Genomic DNA, 14,472 nt, shown 5'->3' with positions numbered 1-14,472 from the left:
TTTTCTACATAGTGAAACTTTTAGCTGAATATCACCTTAAAACATGTACTAGTTTGAGTATCTACTGTTGTTTGGACTGACAAATTTGGATGCTGAAAACAATGCCTGCTTTGCTCTGGGGGCCATCTGCCTCCTAGAGTCAGTTCTTGGCGCTTGTAAGCGGTCCAGAGTTGGGTCCTGTGTGGGATGATTTTATGGTTTCCTAAACAAGGTGCCTACATTCTTTCATTCCTAACCCACCTTTCCCACGCCCTGTGGGTTGGTCCCCAAGCCTCTGTTGCTCTTTTGGCCTCCTTGCTCACAGAGGCTTCGGGATGTAGAGTAAGAGGTAGTTTTCATAAACAGCCACCAGATGGCAGGAGCACAGGGTCCACTCAGCCAGGCGTCAGGCGTCTGAGTCGCTGCCGGCCGCTCTCTGGCACTGGTGTTGCCAGCATGACTTGGAGGTGTTCATGAAGCACACGGAGGTGCTGAACCTAATGTAGGTTAAAAATATCACCAAATGACCGTTTGTCTAATACTCCTCATTGACACTAATTTAGCGTGTGATTTATTTATTCTTATCATCAATCCTGAGAGTTTTGTATTGATGTTTCCACTTTATGGATGAGGAAACCAGAAGCTCATGGGGTAAAATGACTTGCCCAAGGGCACACAGTAAGTGGCAGAGACAGCCTTGTACCGAGGTCTCCAGACGCCTCCTGTTCTCCCATCAGCCCCAGCAGTCGAGCCTAGAAGGTGTGGACATGGAAGTGGGGCAGAAGAGGAGGAATTCAGGTAAAGATCTGGGCATCAGGTGCTCCACAAAGGGCCAGGGATGCCTGCTGACAGTTTTGCTTGGGTCTGGAATTAAGACATGTTGCTACTGGCATTGGTGCTAATACTGGCAAAAAAACGTCTGCATAGATTAGGACAGGGCCCAACATGATTTTATTGAGTTTTGCACTCTTAGGCAGTGAAGGAAATTGCACACTATTTATGGCCTTTGTTCTGCAAAATCTCCCTCACCAGCTGCTTCTTTTCAACTTAAAGACAGATTTTGTCAGAAAATGAGGCATGCTTCCACTCAACTCCATCATGCTTTTTAATATGATAATACGATAAAGCAGGTAATCCTGAGGAAAACTATTCCTAAATGTCTTAGTCCGTTCCAGCTGCAATAACAAAATCTAATACCACAGATTGGGTGACTTATAAACAAACCTTTGTTTCTCACAGTTCTGGAGGCTGGGAAGTCCAGGATCACAGTGTTGGCAGATTCGGTGTCTGGTGAGGGCTCTCTTCTGGGTTGGAGACTGCTGACTTCTCTCTGTGTCCTCACAAGGTGGAAAGGACTAGGGAGCTCTCTGGAACCTCTGTCACAGGGCACTAACCCCATTCATGAGGGTTCTATGCTTATGACAAAAGCACCTCCCAAAGACCCCGTCTACTGATACCATCAGCTGTGGGGGTTAAGATATCAACATATGAGTTTTAGGGGGACACGAGCATTCAGACCATAGCGCTAAATATTCCCTTTTGATCTTGTAGTCCTATCATCCAGTGTCATCAAATTGCAGGTTCTAAAAGCTGAAGAAAGTGACATTAAATTAAAAATAATTAATAAAATAAGGTAATAATATGGGAGTAACTTAAAGTCAATCACAAGTTTTAAAATTAATTAATCATAACAGACAACATTAATGAAAAATTAAAATAAAAACATTGGTCTCTAATCCTCTCAACCAACAACTTGAATTATTTTCAATTTTGTCTCCCTTCCAGTCCAGATCCAGAATTCTACACAATTTTTTGTAGCTATAAGGACAGTAAGTTTTATGCGATATTTTAAAATTTTGATTTTACTGCAATGCAAATAAATGAAGCTTTGTATAAGGACCACATGCCTGGGAGAACAGCTTCTTAAAGAAATTCCATTTTACAGGCCGTCACATGCGCTTATTAAAACATTACTGTGTCACCAATACTGCACTATGAATATATCACCCAGGTTAACCCTCTAAGTTTTTTTTTTTAGATTACATTTTTATTAAAATAATGCAAGTGTGTAGTAAAAAATAAAAGAAAAAGAAAAAGTGCAGCAGAATTTAGCATGAAAAACAACATCCTTTCACTCTGTCCTCCCTCTTCCCAGACCTGCTTCTTTGAGGCACCCTCTTAAACTTTTTAAAAGTTTTCGTTCTTCTGGAGGTGTAGGGGAGGAAAAAGGTTTTCTCCACCTTCTTATTGTCTCTGGCTGGGTCTGCAAACTAAACTGACAAAGACAGATTAACAAGAGAAAACATACACATTTATTTAATATACATTTTATGTGACATGGGAGCCTTCAAAGGGAAATGAAGACCCAAAGAAACAGACTTGAGTATTTTTATGCTGAGTTTGATGGTGAGTGGATAGTCATAGAGGAATGTGATAGGTCAAAGAATATGAAGGCAGTGTAGTCAACTGGGAGAAACTTAGCAAGACCTGTTTGTTAGGATTCCTTTCTATGTCCCTTTGTCCTCAGAAATAAGACTGCTCCTCTCCTCCATGTATAGGGAGAACACCTGAGGGTTTTATGACCTGTTTCAGGGAGGAAGGGTGGGGGAAGGTCAGAGTGACCTTCCTGCTTCTGCTGTTTTCTCAAACTCCTTCAACTTAAAATATTCAATATTCAAGGTGCCGTATTTTGGGGTAGTGTGTACAGAAGCCCATCAGTGGTTACCTCCATAATTTCAAGTGAAATGCTTAAAATATTATTTTTTTTTTATCAATTTTAGGCAATCTCTGTTGTCTCCTCATTACTTCCTATTTCCTTTCCCTTCTCCCTCCTCATCTTGATAGTTTTATCACTACTGTTTTTCCTTATCTTTATAACTTATAATATACCCACCTTCCATTCATTAGTCTGTTAATCCTAGAATTTCAATCTCCTCTTTATGTAAGATGTAGATAATACCCCATTCTCCTTTTCTTTTCCTCCTATCCTTCCATCTTGCATCTTGTCATATCAGCTATATTTTTACATTTATGTAACTATAATTCTGTACTATAATAATAACCATCTTTCATGCTTTAAGGCAGGGCCTCTCAACTCTAGCACTACTGACATCTTGGGCTAGGTAATTCTTTACTGTGGGGACTCTCCTATACGTTATAGGTGGATTAGCAGTATCTCTGCCCCCTACCTACTACGTGACATTCAAAAATGTCTCCAGATATTGCCAAATATCTCCTAAGAGAGAGGAGTAAAATTACTCCCAACCCTAGTTGGGAATCACTAGTCTAGAATCTAAGGTAGGTTCTAAAATTGAAAACTATATTGCTGGAAATTTTCTAAAATGATCCCCAAAATTCCCTGCCCTGACACACACCTTCTCCCAAATACTAATCTAGGTATTGCAGCAAAAGTTTTTAAGGTCACAAATCAGTTGACCTTAAGATAGGGAGGGACTTCCCTGGGGTCCAGTGGTTAAGACTCCATGCTCCCAGTGCAGAGAGCCTGGGTTCGATCCCTGGTCAGGGAACTAGATCCCATGTGCTGTAACTAAGACCCGGTGCAGCCAAATAAATATTAAAAACAAAAAAAAGATAGGGAGATTATCTGGGTGGGAATGACTTAATCACAGGAGCCCTGTTAAGTCTGGGTCTAGGGGTCAAAAGGGTAGTCAGAGAGTTTCAAAACATGAGAAGAATTCAACATGCCATACCTGGCTTTGAAAACAGAAGGGCCAAGTCCCAAGGAATGTGGATGGCCTATAGTTGATGAGAGAGGCCCCAGGCTGACAGATAGCAAAGAAACAGGCACCTCAGTCCCACAACTACAAGGAACCTCATTCAGCCAGGAACAAGAATCAGCCTGCAGCAGCTTCTCCTGCGGAGCCTCCAGAGGGAATGTAGTCCAGCCAATATCTTGATTTCAGCCTTCTGAAACCCTAAGCGGAGAACCCAGTCACACCACATCTGGACTTCTGGTGTACAGACATTGAGCTAATAAATGGGTGTGGTTTTAAGTGGTTAAATTCATGGTACTTTGTTATGCAGCAATAGGAAATGAACACAACCAATAAATGGCGCTTTTATTTACCATCCTGACTATGTAAAGTATTGTTCGCTGCCAGGCCAACTAGTGTGTTAGAGTTTAATATCCTTCTCTAACAATGAACTGTGTATAATTCACTATTCAGGCAACTTGAGCCTAATGAAACATGACTACTTTCTACATTATTTGCGTGTTTTAGATATTTTACTTCTTTCTCAGGAGTAGCCAGGTCTCCCTGTGAGCTCTGGATTTTTATATTATCCATGAACAAATAGAAATCTGATGTGTTTCACAATTTATATAACCAATTTGATGCTCTTTTGACAATTGTAGCAATTTTCTTCTTATTAGTTTATTTTGATAAAATCATGCTTTCCCTGTGGTAAATATAAGAGAACTCCAAGTTCATCCCATCCTACCCCCAATGCTGTGATTATGCTCTTCCTTATAATTCACTGACAGATAATTTGATCAATTGGTATATGGTAGTCTCTCCATCTTGTTGCCATTCTACCACTGCAGAAACTACTGAAAAAGTAAACATCTTCTTTCATTCAGGGTTTAGCACATAGTAGGCACTCAAATAAATATTTACTGAGAAAACATTTGTAGGCAACTGACCTTTTGCTTGGCCAATTCTAATGAAAATAAGACACCACAGAAGAGTCCTGCATTCCTGTAATGAACAGCCTCTACTGAAGAGTGAGAGGGATACTAAGGGTTAAATTCTGCAAGGTCCTGGCCTGGGAGAGTACACCAACTAAACCCAGTATGACTGGGCTCCATTGTTTTCAAGCTTTTCTTAATCTCAGAATTTTTATGTTTTTTACCTTTTCCCTACATCTCTGACTCCAGCCTGTTCATAACATGGACTTTATCTTCATTTCTGATTATCTTTCTCCCAGGGCACAATCATCTGTATCAGGGAATTACAGAACTTTCTTTGCAGAGGAGGTAGGGCAGAAGAAACAGCTTCTGGCAGACTGGCTTTGCTAAACCCAGATCACAGTGAGGGCAAATTGTACAATCTGCGAGAAAACCTAGGTTTAGGAAGAAGTGGGGTGATAGGGGTCTTGGGGGTTATAAAGGGTGAAGAAAAGAGGTGACTCCCTATTTGATTCTCAACTTTCAGAGTTACCCTGGACCCACCAAAATGGCTAAAATTAAAAAGAAGGAGAGGGCTTCCTTGGTGGCACAGTGGTTAAGAATCCGCCTGCCAATGCTGGAGACACGGGTTCAAGCCCTGCTCCAGGAAGATCCCACATGCCGTGGAGCAACTAAGCCCGTGCGCCACGACTACTGAGCCTGCGCTCTAGAGCCCGCAAGCCTCAGCTACTGAGCCCGTGTGCCACAACTACTGAGGCCCACATGCCTAGAGCCTGTGCTCTGCAACAAGAGAAGCCACCACAATGAGAAGCCTGCGCACCGCAACCAAGAGTAGCCCCCGCTCGCCACAACTAGGGAAAGCCCGCATGCAGCAACGAAGACCCAGTGCAGCCGGAAAAAAAAAAAAGGCGAAGATACCAAATGTTGGTGAGGATATGGGGTAATTGGGACCCTTATGTGTGCTGGTGGGGATGTAAACTAATAAAAATCACTTTGGAAAACTGTTCAGTAGTATCTACTAAAGCCAGATACCTACCTTATGACCCAGAAATTCCACACTTCAGCAATATCTGGTTAAGTAAATATGTTCACCAAAACACATGCATAAGAATGTTCATAGCACCCCCAAAATTACAACTACCTAAGTGCCCATCAGCAGTAGAATGGATAGATCTTAAATGTTACACTCATTACTGGAGAGGGTATGGAGAAAATGGAACCCTCCTACACTGTTTGTGAGAATGTAAATTGGTGCAGGCACTATGGAAAACAGTATGGACTTTTCTTTAAAAAACTGAAAATAGAGTTACCATATGATCTAGCAATCCCACTCCTGGGCATATATCCAGAAAAAACTCTAACTCGAAAAGATACATGCACCTCAATGTTCATAGCAGCACTATTTACAATAGCCAAGACATGGAAGCAACCTAAATGTCCATCGACAGATGAATGGATAAAGAAGATGTGAATGGAATGGAATACTACTCAGCCATAAAAAAGAATGAAATAATGCCATTTGCAGCAATATGGATGGACCTAGAAATTATCATACTAAGTGAAGTAAGTCAGAAAGAGAAAGACAAATAGCATATGATATCACTTATATGTGGAATCTAAAAAATGATACAAATGAACTTATTTACAACAGAGAAACAGACTCATAGACATAGAAAACAAACTTATGGTGACCAAGGGGAAGTGCTGGGGAGGGATAAATTAGGAGTTTGGGATTAGCAGATATGAACTACTGTATATAAAACAGATAAACAACAAGGTCCTACTGTATAGCACAGGGAACTATATTCAATATCTTGTAATAAACTATAATGGAAAATGATCTGAAAAAGATCTGAGTCACTTTGCTGTGCACCAGAAACTAACACAACATTGTAAATCAACTATACTTCAGTAAAAAAAAAAAAGTTACATTCATAAAATGAAATAGCACCCATCAATGAGAAAAGATAATCTATAACTCATGCATCAACATGGATGTATCTCACAAGTATATTGATCAGACACAAAGGAGCCAGTATTATTTATCTATTGATATGTAACAAATTTAATCCAAAGCTTAGTGCTTAAAGTGGCTTAGCTGGATGATTCTGGCTCAGGGTCTCTCATGAGGTTGCAGTCAAAAAGTTGGCAGGGGCTGCAGGCATCTGACGGCTTGACTGGGGCAGGAGGACCCTCTTCTAAGGTGATCTGCGCACTTGGCTGTTGGCAGGAGTCCTCGGTTCCTTGCTTATCTGAGTGTTGGTAGAATGCTTTGTGATCCTCCTCTTGCTGGCACTCTCTCTTGTGTTCTTGGCTTACTTGCTCTATTATTTTCCTAGAGCTGCCTTAACAAAGTACCACAAACTGGGTGGCTTAAACAATAGAAATTTATTGTTTCACAGCTCTGGAGTCTAGAAATCAAGGTGTAGGAAGGGTTGGTTCCTTCTGAGGGCTGTGAGGAAGAATCTGTTCCATGCCTTTCCCCCAGTGGTTTGCTGGCAATTGGCATTCCTTGACTTGTCTAAACAGGAGACTGATCCCTTCATCTTTGCAGGGTGTTCTTTCTGTGTGCATATATCTATATTCAGATTTCCCCCTTTTATAGAGACATCAGTCCATATTAGATCGGGGCCTACCTTAACGACTTCATGTTAACTGATTACATCTGTGATGATCCTATTTAGAAATAAGGTCACATTCTGACACACAGGGGGTTGGGACTTCAACATATGAATTTGTGGCACACAATTAAACCCTTAACACTTGTCTTAATGAAGCAAGTTGCCATGTGAGAAAGGCCCACTTGGCAAGGAACTGAGGGTGACCTCTAGCCAATAGCCATTGAGTATCAGAGTCCAGTGGCCTGTGAAGAACTGAATACAGCCAACAACCATGTGTGTGAGCTTGGAAGTGGATCCTTCCCCAGTTGAGGCTTGAGATGACTACAGCCCTGACCAACACCTTGATGACAGCTTGTGAGAGGCCCTGGGCTGACATTTTGATTGAGCCTTTTTTTTTGGGAGGGGGGGTGAAGTAGAAAAGAATAGCTTTATTGCTTTGCCAAGCAAAGGGGGCCACAGCGGGCTAATGCCCTCAAAACTGTGTGTCCCAACCTGGAGGGAGTAGTGAGAAGTTTTAGAGTAGTGATTCAAAGAGGGTGTGATCAACTCGTGGACACTCTTCTGATTGGTTGGTGGTGAGGTAAGTGGGAGTCAGCATCATCCACCTTCTAATTCCAACTGGTCTGGGGTCTACGTGCTGGTGGGCAGCGTACCATTAACTTCTCCCAGCTGGTGGGGGTTTCAGTGTACTGTATTTCTGAGCCTCTAGTACTTCTCATTTTAGGGTGGTCCAGGAAACACATCTGTACGGGTGTGGATATGCACATTTGGAGGCTCTGGGTCAAAATTAAATTGCCCTGGTCTCAGGACTTAATGAAGCTCAGGTTCTTGATGTCTCATTGCAGAAAGAATTCAGTGACAGACAAAGTGATGAAGTGGATTTATTTAGAGAGATACACATTCCATAGACAGAATGCAGTCTGTCTCAAAAGGCTAGAGCAGCCCCAGCGCATGGGGTTGTCTCGGAAAGTGAGAGTGGCCAAGGGAGAAACAAACTCCTCAGAGTATGGGTCATCTCAGGAGGCAAGAGGCCCTTGATTGAGCCTTTTGAGAGAGTCTGAAGCAAAGCACCAAGCTAAGCTGTACCTGGATTACTGACGCACAAATATTGTAAGATAATAAAGGTGTGTTGTTTTAAGCCATAAATTTTGAGGCAATTGGTTATGCAGCAATAGATAATGAATATAAAGAGATAGTGTAATCAAAGAAAAGCAAAAATGGCAACAAATTCTACAATTAAAGAACACACACACACACACACTGAGGACTGGGAATCAGATGAGGTAGCTTCTTTTTTCTTATTGTACTTTTTAAAATATTTATTTATTTATTTACTTATTTATTTTGGCTGCGCCAGGTCTCAGTTGCGGCATGTGGACTCAGTTGCGGCAGGCATGTGGGATCTAGTTCTCTTACCAGAGATCAAACCTGGGCCCCCTGCATTGGGAGCATGGAGCCTTAACGACTGGACCAGCAGGGAAGTTCTGAGTTAGCTTCTTTTAAATATATTAATAGAAAATATGGCTGACAGTGAGAGCTATAGATACAAAAGGCAAAGAGAAGCTGAGGAAAAAGGAAGAGCTTAACTTCAAACACAGATATTCGAAGGCTGGCAGTAACCTGAGTGACAGGATATCTGAAGCCAAACGGAGTGAGAATGAGAGGAATGTTTGGGTTTGAAAGACTGATTATTATCATGATATGTCAGAAAAGACACTGAGGAATAAGAGGAATTGTTTCTTATTTAATAATTTGAGAAGATCCCATTTCTGACTATATAAAAGCCAAATACTAGAATCAAATATCTTTCATTGTCATTGACACGGTGCCATACATCTGAATTTTTTTAAAATTAATTAATTTATTTATTTTTGGCTTCATTGAGTCTTTGCTGCTGCGTGCGGGCTTTCTCTCGTTGCGGCGAGTGGGGGCTACTCTTTGTTGTGGTGCGTGGGCTTCTCGTTGCAGTGGCTTCTCTTGTTGCAGAGCACGGGCTCTAAGGCACGCGGGCTTCAGTAGTTGTGGCATGCAGACTTCAGTATATGTGGCTCACAGGCTCTAGAGCGCAGGCTCAGTAGCTGTGGCGCACAGGCTTATTTGCTCCGCGGCATGTGGCATCTTCCCGGACCAGGGCTCGAACCCATGTCCCCTGCATTGGCAGGCGGATTCTTAACCACTGCACCACCAGGGAAGTCCCATACATCTGAATTTCTAAAAATCCTGATAATTATCTGATTTTGTTTTCAGTCAGACTCAGCCTAAAATCCGCTGATCAAAGAAGCCTTATTCATTGCAGTTCCCCAGGAAGTTCAAAGCCCAAACCAGAGGGCAAAATGTTAAAAAACAATACACTTACAAGGAAGTAAATGCTCTAATGGGGAGGAGGATAATAAATAGTAGATGCAATAATAATAGTAATTAGTATAGGAACTAATTTGAGTAGCAGGAGAACCAGTTATCTGAAGAAAACTAGACAAGATCATTTTTTTCAACCACATAATGCCCTGAGAACAGTTCACTGAATTTTGACTTTGTGCCTTTGAATGGTTGTATTTCATTCACAGGAGTGAGTGTGCCCATTTTCTCCCTTCCTCCAACCCCAAATTATAGATATCTTCCACCCAAAATAGAACATTCCACTTAGCTAAGAATTACACTGAATGCTGCCTCAGACAGCCTCCTCTGGTAAACAGGCTGTTTATTAATCATCGTTTGTTTTAGTTAGGACTCTGGTCCAGATTCTGAAACAAAAAGTAGTCCAAACCAGACACAAGTTTATTTCTCTCTCCTCACACAGCACTCCAAGTGTAAACAGTCCAGGGCTGAAATGGTGGCTCCGTGCTGCCTTTTGCCTTGTTTCTCTGCTGTCCTCTTGTCCACATGATCAAACACGGCTCACCACCATGTGTGCTGGGGCCACCCCAGGCTGCAGTAAGAGCGCCTTAGTCTGCTAGGGCTGTCATAACAAAGTACTATAAACGGGATGACGTAAACAACAGGAATTCATTTTCTCAATGTTCTGGAGGCTAGAAGTCTGAAATCAAGGTGTTGGTGGTCTCGGGTCTTTCTGAGGTCTGTGAGGGAAGGAGCAGCTCCTGGCAGTCTCCTTGGCTTGTCCATGGTCGTCTTCTCCCTGTGTCTCTCCCCATCATCTTTTCTCTACCCGTGCCTATTTCTGTGCCCAAATTTCCCCCTTGTATAAGGACACCAGTTATACTGCATTAGGGCCCACCCTAATGACCTCATCTTAACTAATTACATCTACAACAATCCTATTTCTAAACAAGTCACATCCTGGGGTATTGGGGGACTAGGACTTCAATGTAAGAATTTGGGGGCGGGGAGCACAATTCAACCCAGAAGAGGGAGGATGAGTGAGGTGGGAATGAGGGAGGAAATGCTCTTTTCTTTTAAGTGCATGACCCAGAGGTTGTATATAACACTCCCTCGAATCCTTCGGCCAGGAATTAGCCACATGAACACCCAACTGCAAAAGAAAAAGGAAATATAGTTTCTTGCTGGTGGTCACATGCTCAGCTAAAACTATTATTAGAGGAAGAATGGGAGGATGGATATCAGGGCAACAAGTAGCTTTAGACACATTACAGTTTGCAAAAATCTTAGGAAGCAGAGAGCTAACATCTTCCTCCAAAGTGCACTGATAATTACCCTTTGAGTACTACCTACCATACCAGAAATGTTATATTTAGTTCTCACAATAACTCTGAAAAGTTGATATTTTTTCCCCACGTATTTCAAAAAAGGAAACCCAGGCTCAGAGAGATTAAGCAACTTGCCCAAAGCTGAACCTATTAAAAGCTGGAGCCTGGAATCCAGCTGAGGATTTTGTCTGGTGCTGAAGCCTGATGAATTTCACCACACCCACCGCATCCTGAACACTGGCCAGCAGCTCTCAGCATGTCTGCCTTACTGGTAACTGCTCAATTTCAGCTCACTTCAGCCTCGGTTCTGGTTGGTGACTTGAAGATTTCTATGGGAGACATCAGAAATGCCCATTTCTAGACTTCATGGGTTAGCAAAGTGATAGGCAACCAAAATTTCATATACAGACACACAATGGCATAAATATATAAAAGATTATATGCATATAACACCCTACACAATACACATGCAAGCATAGGTGCACACACATGTACCACACACACACACATTTTTGCTTTTGTGGAAAACTACTATTGAGACAGGAAGGGGGCAGGGCACAACCTTTAAAAGAATGACAGCCGTTGAGGACATGACATAAACTGGTTAGAACCAACTAGGTCCAAAATGGCGGGCAACTCAACTTTCACTAGACTTTGAGCCTCAGTATACGCTCATTGTAACACATCAGCACGCTAAATGACACATCCACAGGTGCCATGACAGTTCCAAGTTCAACCATAAAGGTCAAAAAGTGGGCGGTGGCCCAATTCCTGGAAATTCCCACCCCTTCCCCAAAATAGCCGGAATACTCCTCCCACTCATTAGCCTGTGAAATTACCCAGCCCTATAAAAACTGACAACCCCATACCCTGGTGTCTGTCGCCTTCGAGATGGCCCACACTCTGTCTGTGGAGTGTGTATCTCCCTGAATAAACCTTCTTTCACTTTGCTATGGCTTGCTCTTGAATTCTTTCCTGCGCGAAGCCAAGATCCCACACTTGGCCGTCCCAGGGACTCGCCCGAGACCTGGGACGTGAGCATCTTCTCGTGTCCCACTTTCTTTCCTGCAACACTATCCTTTCTTTCTTGCCTCCCCACCTCCACCCCCCAAGGCATCACTTTGCTCTGTGTTGCTCTAGTTAAAAAATAATCAAATATGATCTCTCGTATGTGGAAACTAAAAAAAATCCCAAATTCGTAGAAACGGAGAACAAATTGGTGGTTGCCAGAGGCGGGGTTGGGGCAGTGGGCAAAATGGGTGAAGGTGATCAAAAGGTACAAGCTTCCAATAATAAGGTAAATAAGTCCTGAGGAAGTAATATATAGCACGGTGACTACAGTGAACAATACTTTATCGTATATTTGAAATTTGCTGAGAAAGTATATCCTGAAAGTTCTTGTCACAAGAAAAAAAACTGTAACTGTGTGTGATGATGCATGTTAACTGTGTTGTGGTGATCGTTTTGCAATATATATGTAGGTCAAATCATCATCTTTGTACACCTAAAACTAATATAATGTTTTATGTCGATTATATCTCAGTTAAAAAAAAAACCCACAATGTTTATTAGAAAATGAAGTCTATAAATAAGAATTCTCTGGAGTTAAGCAGAGAAACTTTTATCCCTCTCCTTCTCCCCAAAGACGGAGACAGGTAAAGCAGTGCTGTTATGGTTTCAATGGTCTTAGCCTCTTTCTTTCTAGGCAGACAGAAAGTCACCTTGGGATGGTGATTTGCTAGTCTCAATTTTTCTGTGAAGGGTTTCCTGAGTGGTTTCCTTTTGCTGCATAAATGTAAGGTCAGTGGACGTAGGCAAATGTCACAGTAAGAGCTCCCTCTCCCCTTTATGGTTTAGGAGCAGTTTCTTCTAAAATTCTGGGGAATGAGTGTACGATTTGAACAAGGAGACCAGAGCATCTGGGAAAAGGGACCAACAGTCTAACCTTAACTGCTGAGATGGGAGTTAATGTCATGGTAATTTCCCAAGGTCTGCTGGCAGGCAAGGCACCACTTGCCACTAAGGCAACCGCACCTGAACGGAAGTATTCTTCTCAGCTGATGACTCAGGCTTGACACCAGGGGCTCGGTGTTTGCGCACAAACGTATATTCTTTCTGCCTCGGTGTGTGGTTGACAGTCAAAGCTCTCAGAACCTGGCCACTTGGTATATTGTCTGAGCCTGTGTGTGACCCAGGAGAGCTGCAACTGTGGAACTAAGCATGGAGCATCTCCCTAAGCTGGTCCGTGTGTCTGGTCCAGTTAGGGCATCATCCCCTGGACCATGGTATTGGGAAAGTCTCATGAGGATGGAAGCCATGTCTAGTGTGTTCTCAGCTACATCCTTGGTGTCCAGTGCAGCGACTGGTACATAGCAGATGCTCAGTGAATATCTGAGCATAAAATATCCTAATAAAGGATCCAGGATCCAGAATTCAGTAACAACACCCTATGGTAGCAACCACACCAACTGTAGACTCCAATCTCTCTACCTGGTGTTTGGAAAGCAGGCGTGCCTTGCTTTGGACTGAATTCTTAGACTATTCAGGTAGAGGAGATAGAGTGTCCTTGAGAAGGCAATACTCTAGTTCTTGTGAATAAAGGTAAATTGATTTGCCATCAATTGATTGGAAGAATAAAAGAAATGTGACTCTATTTATACATCCCAAGCCAGTGGAGCAAGTCTTATGGGTTGCATAAGATATTATTTCAGATATCTAAATCTTGTAGAACACAGGTGCCGATTGCAAGGTTCTGATTCCCCGAAATGACAGGCCTGAACAAGGTTTATTTCAACTGGGTGTAACCCTTAATATAAATGAGACAGGAAGGGGGCAGGGCACAACATTTAAAAGAATGACAGCCGTTGAGGACACGACATAAACTGGTTAGAACCAACTAGGTCCAAGATGGTGCACAAGTCAACTTCCACTGGACCTTGAGCCTCAGTATAGCTCATTATAATTCCTCAGCATGCTAAATGACACACCCACAAGTGCCATGACAGTTCCAAGGCTGACCATAAAAGGCCAAAAAGTGGGCGGGGCCCAATTCCTGGAAATCCCCACCCCTTCTCCAAAATAGTTGGAATAATCCTCCCACTCACTAGCCTATGAAATTACCCAGCCCTATAAACACTGACAACCCCATATCATGGGGCCTCTTGTCTCTCTCACCTTCCAAGATGGCCCACACTCTGTCTATGGAATGTGTATCTCCCTGAATAAACCTTCTTTCTCTTTACTATGGCTCGCTCTTGAATTCTTTCCTGTGCGAAGCCAAGAACCCACACTTGGCGGCCGTCGCAGATACGCCTGAGACCTGGGACGTGACCATCCTCTACAGCCCCACTCTCTTTCCTGCAACATGAACACATCAATTTTTTTGTTAGAAATAGCTCCTTGATCCAAAATGGGCTCAAGTTACTTTCCAGCGGTAAAAGGAGAAACTTGACATTTCTAGCTCCCCCAACCAAACCTCATAATCAGGCCAACTTCCCCATATTTCAGACAGAGAAATCAGAGGCAGTGAAGATGGAGCAGATATTTTATATTATTTGGAGCT

Source organism: Eubalaena glacialis, chromosome 4, assembly GCF_028564815.1.
Source record: "Eubalaena glacialis isolate mEubGla1 chromosome 4, mEubGla1.1.hap2.+ XY, whole genome shotgun sequence".
NCBI lineage: Eukaryota > Metazoa > Chordata > Mammalia > Artiodactyla > Balaenidae > Eubalaena > Eubalaena glacialis.
Note: the sequence above shows the minus strand (reverse complement) of the source record.